The sequence below is a fragment of the Paroedura picta genome, chromosome 8 (genome assembly GCF_049243985.1).
Source record: "Paroedura picta isolate Pp20150507F chromosome 8, Ppicta_v3.0, whole genome shotgun sequence".
Taxonomy (NCBI): domain Eukaryota; kingdom Metazoa; phylum Chordata; class Lepidosauria; order Squamata; family Gekkonidae; genus Paroedura; species Paroedura picta.
In genome coordinates, this window is record NC_135376.1 from 25625432 (window position 1) to 25634632 (window position 9201).

The 9201-nt window shown below is 42.8% G+C and overlaps 1 protein-coding gene across 3 annotated transcripts in view; it reads left to right on the plus strand.

Moving 5' to 3' along the window:
* Positions 1–7473, plus strand: part of LOC143843131 (phospholipid scramblase 1-like) — a 29109-nt gene extending 21636 nt beyond the window's left edge. For 2 of the 3 annotated variants that reach the window (XR_013233469.1, XR_013233467.1), the window contains 4 exons: positions 229–456; positions 3025–3234; positions 5605–5682; positions 5875–7473. The gene's annotated coding sequence lies outside the window, so the exon portion shown is untranslated. Of the gene's footprint in view, positions 1–228; positions 457–3024; positions 3235–5604; positions 5683–5874 lie in introns of those variants that run through there. The other variant, XR_013233468.1, reaches the window with a different exon arrangement.
* The last annotated feature ends 1728 nt before the right edge of the window (positions 7474–9201 follow it).

The window sequence follows — 9201 nt, forward strand, 5'->3', positions numbered from 1 at the left end:
AATGAAAGGAGCTTCTCACTAGTCATGTCACAATTCGGAAGGGTCATGCCAAGGTATCTTGTAATATTTTGACAGAAAATATTTTTTTGAAAATAATTTTCTTTAAAAATAGTTTAAATGTGGCTTGGCTTGTAAACTGGTGACTGATATATTGATTTTTGGGGGATTCAATAGGCACTGCTAACTTGGAAGTTATTTATTTATTTTGGCTGGTTTCTCTCCTAGCAGCTCTGTTTAAAGCAGGACCTTAAAATTAAGCAAGAAGCCTCTCCAGGAAATGATAAATCTGTCCCTGTCCTCATGGACTTTTCTGGGGAGCCTAAAGGAGGCAGTGGTCTGACCCGCAATTGAAGAAACCCTAATTTCAGATACTTTTCTGAGGAGACTGAAGGAGGCTGCAGTTACACTCTTTTGAAAAACCCTATGCTACATCCTCCAAAGGGAGGCTAAAACAAGGTATGTCTTTAATGCAGAAATGGTCTATGGCAACTCTTTGTAACCCCTGTTTCACAGCTTCCTCATTCCTGTTTTCCCACAGAGGATCCATAGCCTATCAGCCTCTCATTGGCTGGAAACTAGAAATTTACAAATACCCCAGGGTCCATGGATTGGGTGTAGCACTTAGAGGGTGGAACTGGAAGCCATCCAACTGAGTCCTCCAGGGCAACTGGTTGGCTACTGGGAAACTGGATATGATGGATCATGGTCTGATCCATCAGGGATCTACTTGCGTTCTCATTTTTTTCTGCAATGAAAGTTGTGGTTAACTTTGCCTCTTGATTAGTATGCAGAGGTCCAGTTAATAACATAATATTCTGTGCATCATTGAGAGGGAGTTCTCCATATCCCTCCTGCAGTCCTTCTCATCTTTTTAGGGATGAGTGCCAGTTCCCAGCTAATGAGAAAAAGAAGAAGAGTTGGTTCTTATACGGTGCCTTTCTCTTACAGAAGGAGTCTCAAAGGGGCTTACAATTGCCTTCCCTTTCCTCTCCCTACAAAAGACTGATAAACACTGTGAGGTAGATAAGGCTGAGAGAGCCCTGATATTACAGCTTGGTCAGAACAGCTTTATCAGTGCTGTGGCAAGCCCAAGGTCACCCGGCTGGTTGCATGTGGGAGAGCAGGGAATCAAACCTAGAAATCGGTACACCTGACCACTACCATCAACCTGGTTGTGGATCTTTCTTGGGAAAAACAGGAGATTGTGAGAGAGGATTAAAAGGTCAACTCATTCAGGGCTCAGCAAAATATACAGAAAAGTAGCTTTAATATTTTCTGTATACTCTAGAGAAGAAGAAGAAGAGTTGATTCTTATATGCCGCTTTTCCCTACCTGAAGGAGGCTCAAAGTGGCTCATGGTCACCTTCCCATTCCTCTCCCCACAACAGACACCCTGTGGGGTGGGTGAGGCTGAGACAGTGGTGATATTACTGCTCGGTCAGAACAGCCGTGGCGAGCCCAAGGTCACCCAGCTGGTTGCATGTGGGGGAGTGCAAAATCAAACCTGGAAGGCCAGATTAGAAGTCCACACTCCTAACCACTACACCAAACAGAGCTTGGTGTTTGTCAGAGAATGGATATGTTCCATTTGGGTTCAGTTTTTCCTTCTGATGGTTTCAGTTTTCTAATTAAATCTATGGTCCCTATGAACTATGGATTTCTGTTTTCAAGCCCCTGGTTTCTGTGTGCTTGTTTACATGAAGAAGAAGAAGAAGAAGAGGAGGAGGAGGAGGAGGAGGAGGAGGAGGAGTTGGTTCTTATATGCCACTTTTCCCTACCCGAAGGAGGCTCAAAGCGGCTTACAGTCACCTTCCCATTCCTCTCCCCACAACAGACACCCTGTGGGGTGGGTGAGGCTGAGAGAGCCCTGATATCACTGCTCGGTCAGAACAGTTTTATCAGTGCCGTGGCGAGCCCAAGGTCACCCAGCTGGTTGCATGTGGGGGAGTGCAGAATCGAACCCGGCATGCCAGATTAGAAGTCCACACTCCTAACCACTACACCAAACCGGCTCTCTTGGGCTCTACAAACCTTTGGTCATGAGTATCTTCCCCGTCATATTTGCTATGTTGACAGCATGGACCAACCATTAAGGAGAAATCAAATACTAATTCCTTGAGTACCCTTAATCACTGAGGGGTATATTTACAGCATCACTGCCTTTAATATTCATACTTCACATAGTATAAACAATGGAAAATTCTGGTCTAAGCTAACAGGAAAAACTATTGGAGTATACACTGCCAGGGCACGGCTCTTTGATTTAATACTTATGCATCAATTACCTAACCAAGTTGAAGTGGAATGTAGTGAAATGGTTTCCAAATTCACAGGGCTTTCTTCCCAGAAACAGAACAAATGCAATAGCAAATACATTGCTAGTATCCTCTGCATTGCCAAAGAGACACACTTCCATGTGCTTATTACTTCCATGTGTCTAGCCATTGCACAATATGGGTTTGAGGAAGCAAATGAAAAATGAGTTGGTATATTTGCATTGTTTAACTTTATATTTGCATTGTTTTCTCAACCAGAGTTTTGTGAAACCCTAATGTTTGTTGACAGATCTGAAAGGGTTTCCCAAATAAATGGACTCTGAGGAGGAGGGTAGGGCAGTTAACATCATTTATAGACACTGGCACTTGGTAGTCCAGATTCCAGGCTGCCAAACTAAACTTCTCCTGGCTTGGCACCGAGGAGGCAACATCGGGGAGTTTTTAACGCCTCACTTGACACAAGAGAATACATTGACATTACCCTCGGGAAATCATAGGTGTGGTAAATGTTCTATCTGTACATTCGGGTTAGAGATTAATGATTATACACACTCCAATCAATTTTCAGTCCAGATTTCATCACAGGAGCAGTTACCTATGTGATATTATGATATTTACAATTATTGTATTGTGCCTTCTATATATTGAGTTAGGTTATGAATGTAAATTGTATCTGCATATTCTTATTAATCTTGAACATTATTTGTATTGAGTACCATGTTTTATATGTTTACTTTATGATCCATAGCAGTGGTCCCCAACCTTTTTATCACCGGGGACCACTCAAGGTGAAACATTCAGGGCGATCCTGTACCAGTGGCATCACTCCAAGCTGCTTCCAGTGCGTTGCTGCCTTATCTGTTCCACTGCCAAAATGTGTCCCATGTGTCCCAGTGTCCTGCTGAAATGTGACACCCCTGCCAGGAAATATATTGGGGGCAGAAAAGGATCCACCACGGTGTGTATGTGTTATTTTGCAGGAATTTTCATGCAATCCCACCTTCCTGCAGAATAATTTTTTAAGCCCTGGTTTACCCTGCAGCACTGCAAAGCTCTGTGAAGCTTTCCAGGGTATTTTTTTTTTTTTGCCCACTGGCAGCCTCTGTAAGGGTGGGAGTGCCCTGCAGCACCAGAATCCATATTCCCTTACCGTGGGGCTTCTGGGGCCTGATCCGCACCAGGCCCAGGACATGGAGATTAGTCCTGGGTCCAAAATGATACCGCTCTGGCCTTTTCTGCCTGTGCAGAATTGGCCTCAGAAATACTTTAGACATATCAAACACCACAGTATAGCTATTCAGAAGCACAAAAAACACCCGAAAATAAAATGACTTTTTAAAAAATGCTTGTTTACAAAATCCAGTTTACAAAATAAACAAAAGTACTGTGGTTTGTAAAAGTTAATAAAATCTATTAATAGCTGGAAGCCAAAATAGTTATGGAATTTCCCCAGATTCTCACCCTTCCTTGTTGGTAAATTCCTGTTTCTTCAGGATTTTTTTCCTGTTCTGCATGCATAGTGCCCCCTCTCGTGGTTGATTCTGTATCACACAAGTTTATGGCCAGTGTAAAAGAGTCTGTGTGATAGTAAATTGACCACTAGCAACATGAAAGAAGCCATGTTGGATCAGGTCAATGGCCCATCCAGTCCATAATGTGTGTCACATAATGGTTGAAACCCAGGTGCCATCAGGAGGTCCACCAGTGGGGACAGAACTCCAGAAGCATTCTCACTGTTGCCCCCACACCCAGCATGAAATGTTTATCTAATCCCCTCTTGAAGCCGTCTATGCTTCTAGCCACCACCAGTTCTTGTGACAGTGAATTCCTCCTGTTGATTACTCTGGGTGAAAGAAGTACTTCCTTTCATTGCTTCTAAGCCTACTGCTCAATAATTTCATTGAGTGCCCACGAGTTCTTCTATTATGAGAAAGGGAGAAAAGTACAAATGAGAACAAGATGCAATTCAATAAGGATAAGTGCAGAGTTCTACAACTGGGTCACAAAAATGAGAAGCATGCATACTGGATGGCAAATACACTTTGCAGTGTGTATAAATGAGATCTTGGGGTACTTGTGGACTGTAAGCTAAATATGAGCAGACAGTGTGATGCAGCGGTAAAGAAGGCAAATGCAGTCTTGGGCTATATCAACAGAAGCCTCACATCAAAACTGCAAGATTAGTCTCACTGTATGCTGCATTGGTCAGACCCCACTTGGAGTCCTGTGTGCAGTTCTGGAAGCCTCACTTTGGAAAGGACATGGACAAAATTGAAAGGGTTCAGAGGATGATCCAGGGCCTGAGGACCAAGTCTTATGAGGAAAGGCCGTATGTTGCACTGAAGCCATATGTTTCACACGAATAAAAGATCCCACTCCTCCAATAGGAGAGTGTCAGGTGGGGAGGCCAAGGGGTACAGTATTTGCTGGCGTGTAAGACTACTTTTCCCCCCTGAAAAACATGCCTCCAAGTGGGGGGGTCGTCCTATACGCCGGGTGCACTTCAGTTGGGATAGACATAGCTGCCCATAGTGGCCCATAGTACTGTAATCTAATGTAACAAACTCTTGAGTGGAAATGTTGGGGGGTCGTCTTATACGCCCAGTCGTCTTATATGCCGGCAAAAAAGGTATATGCCAGAGGCATGTGAAAGGAAAGGAGCACATCTGAATTAACTATATTTCACATAGCTCAAGTAAGCCAATAAGGTGAGGGATTTAATTTAAGCAAGGTAAGTTCTTTTTGGCCATGAGATTGTTAGGGCCTGTGCTGAGTGTTTTGCAGAAAAGCACACAAGCATAAGCATTTTTATGCTGGTTCATACCAAGGGTTTTATACGCTGGCATTCTGATTCCACCAGTGCCCAGAAAAAAAACTTGGGGCCACTTTCAAGAAATGCAAAAAGATTTTGACTTTTTCCTGCTGTTGTTTCCAGTTTCTGTTATTGTAAAAATCACTTCCTCTGTACACACAAGTATAAATTAGTTAACACTTAGTTCACACTTCACAGATTTCTTCTCCATGTTGCTCAATTTCTTTTGAAACTGATATGAACTTGTGGCCATCACCATACTCCACAGTAATCAATTCTGCAAGTCTACTATTTTAATTCCCCATTATTGATCCTCAACAACAACAAAAAACAAGTTATGGTTTCATGTTCTTATATAAATAAGGTATGCATTTCTTAACATTATACTGCATACTTTACCCAATGTAGTCTTTCACTGTTTCAGCTATTCTGGGTTTATATGCCTAACTATGTTTTAAATGACTTGTCTGAAGCAAAGATACAGAAACAGTACCTATATCTGCATTAATTTTCCAGAATGAGGCCTGAGCGGATATGATTAAAATTGCAGCTTCTTATGTGTCATGCTGCTGCTGGGAGGGTATTCGATATAAGGTAAGTACATTCTTCCCTTGTTGTTTCTCAGCAAGTCCTTGGCTGTTGGGATATATTTTATCTGGATATAACGTTACCAGGGGTGACCGCTATGAATGAACGGTAGACGTTATATGCAAATGGGTCTAGATGCCCATACAGGATCCTGGTTTCACACAAAATAGCTAAAGGCCACCCCTGTTTTTATCCTAGCAGAAGCTGCTGACTCACATGTCAACACCTAGCGAATGGAACATGGTCATGGGATTTTTTGTGACATGGGAAAATTTCCAGATAAGGAAGCTGAGCAGGGAGAAGGTGTGTCAGGCCAGAGAGAAGAGACAGTCTCATCTAACTCATTGACGTGTGAACTGTCAAGTCAGGAAGAAGCCTTCATTATTAAAGTCACTAAGGATAATCCGCAATAATATTGTTCGGCAGGCATGCTAATGTGATGCAACTCCATTGTCCCCAAGGGGCCTGCCCTTGATTGATTTGTCACATTGAGCAAATATCTAAAGGGGTCTGAACTTAACTTTATAAGTGTGATATAATAATTGTGATATAATTAGGCACAACATTCTCCACTTTTGCCGCATCTCTGCTGACTTTCAGTTTTATGCTGCTAATGGCTTGAAAGCATAGTTCTGTGAGAGTTAAAAATGAAAAGAGCAGCAAGTTTGGTCTGTGTAACCAGGAGCTGACTAATTAAAAAATATTGTATGTATTTTGGCCCCAGGTTGCTAAGAACAAAGTCAAACTGTGTGGGATTTAGTTACACCATCCATTCCAGGTTGGGACTAATTTTGTCCCCACTTGTGACATAATTACTGTCACGTATGATTAAATTATATTTGCTTCCTTTGATTAAATTGTTTTTGGTATCTTGTATGTTTGTTTTTAATTTTAACTTGCATGCAGGTCCTTCTGTTCTACACTGGAGTATTTTGTATGGGTATATAAAATATGTAATATCTTCATTGTATTTTTTTGTGCATTTGATGAAGTTGGCTTTTGCCTACAAAAGGTTCTACTACAAGACATTTGTTAGTTCTTGAAGTGCCACCAAAGTTCCTTTGCTATTCTTGCTTAACAATGATGAATTCAGTGTGCTACAGCTCTATAAGATATTGCTAACATGGGTTCTAATGGGGATGGCGGGGTCATGCGCCCGTCAGCTGCTAGCCTGAAATGTTAGCAGCCATTTAAACTACCAGCTGAGGGGTGGACACCCTGCTCAGCTACTAGGTTTAACTGGCCCAAATTTTCATAGAATCATAGAATCATAGAGTTGGAAGGGGCCATACAGGCCATCTAGTCCAACCCCCTGCTCAACGCAGGATCAGCCCAAAGCATCCTAAAAGGTCTGGGAAATTGAACCCAAAAGGTCTGGGAAATGTTTGGGGTGATGCCCCCCCCAAAACCAGCCAAATTAATGACAGCTGTTTCATGACCTTTGGGTCTCGATTGTTAGATTTCTCCTTTCTATGCCAGTGTGTGTATACATGGTCTGCCAACCAAGGCTAGTACTGCATGCATCCAGTAAGGTGGGAAACAGCCCACAAAAATGTATGCTTCAGCAAATGGATTAACCTTTTGAATGCCACAAAATTTTCTTGGTTTACTGTATCAAGCTAACTTAGGTACTCATTCTCAACTAACTGAATGATATGATTTCAACCATATTAAAGGTCCCTTTTCTGTATTAATAGACATATTTTAAATAGCCAATAGAACAAGCTGCAGAACAGTGAATTAATTGATGTTGTAATAAATTATGTATACAGCAAGGATACTTTTGTTACCATTCTTTTAGGATGTAATAGATATCAATAGTTTGAAACAGATCTGCCTATATCATGGGGTTCTTTTCCTTTATGCATCAATAAAATTGTTACTTATATAGCCCATGAAATTGGCTGGTGTTTTCCAATCACTCCTCTTCACTGTAACATCCTTCTAGGATCGTATACATAGAATATACCTGCAATATTTCATGGCAGAAAAAAACCCTTATTTTGTGGACTATTTCTGTTGAGCCTATAGAAGCAGGTTCACATGGTACATACACTAAAGGCCATATAGTCTATTTAGAGTCCTTCTGACACATACTGGGATAGCAACCTCATGGGACAATTTGGACTAACACCTTGGTTCTGTGGGAGGGGGTAGTTTTCTAGTATAGAAAATAGTTAAGGAGCTGTTTGGCATGATGAGCTACTGGAATTGGCAAATCCATAGTGCAACTCTGTTGAACCGGATAATCAAACCCCACAAGTAAATTGTGTACTTTAAAAGACTATATTGCTTCATTCAAGATGAACAAAGTCTTCAATACTTTGAGGATTAGTGTTGTGCCAGAAAGCTGAAAGATCGTTCTCTTATCGACCAGGATGTAGCATAGCTATTCATAAATCCAGTCTTTTGAAAGCATTATAAGATTTTCAGCTTAGAATGTCTTAATTCCATTTGATTTAGATAGAACTATTACATAAAATGCTTATAGCATCAGATTCCAAGATGTCTTTCCTCCCGGGGGCCAGAGACAACCAGTACATTCCTACCCGCAGAGCAAAGAGCCCTGCAAGGGGCATAAGGAGACAAGCAGTCCCTTAGATCAGTGGTCCCCAACCCCCAGTCCAGGGACCGGGACCGGTCCGTGGATCAGTCAGTACCAGGCCGCGACTCCTCCTCATCCTCCTCCCTGCCTGCTGCCTTGGGGGCTGCCCTGCCACTCTGCCGCCGGCTCACCTTTGGTGCTCTCCAGCGGCTGCCATGGCTAGGGCTCCCCCTCAGCGTGGCACTGAATGGCACTGCCAGTTGCTACTGCCAGAGCCCCCCAGGGGGAAGTGGGAAGTCAGGGGCGCCGGCGGGAAAGCCAGTGGGGCAAAAGACTACCCCCCCAGGCCTCAGTAAAACTGTCAAGCGTTGACCGGTCCCTGGTGATAAAAAGGTTGGGGACCACTGCCTTAGATAAGTGGGGCCCAGGCTGTAGATGGCCTTAAAGGTAAGTACCAAGACCTTGAACTTGATCCAGAAGCCGATCGGCAACCAGTGACGTGAGCCCTCCAAGATGACCTCGTGAGGACCCTAGCAGCTGCATTTTACACCAGTTGTAATTTCCAGGTCAGAGACAAGGGAAGGCCTGCGTAGAAGTCTCATCAGTGCTCATCTTGTTGGCAGGCAGAAACAGGACAGCAAAATTGAGTGGTGGCAATGTTCATAGCTACACAGGTCACTTTTGGCATGATCCAAAAGTACTAGCATCACACCAGAGTGACATTCTAGCACTCACCTAGAAACTCCATAGAGTTTTGGGTGAGTGCTATGGCACTGACCTCGTATGATGCCGGCTCTTCCAGATCATGCCAAAAGTGACATAATTGGGTAGCAATGAGGAACCCCCCTCCCATAGTAAGTATCCACCTACTTTTATTAGGGTTGTCTGGCAATCCTCATCACATATTATGAGATTGATTCAGTGTTCTAGAAATGATTATGTTTCCCAAGCAAGTCCCTTTATCAGGGACTGTCACAACT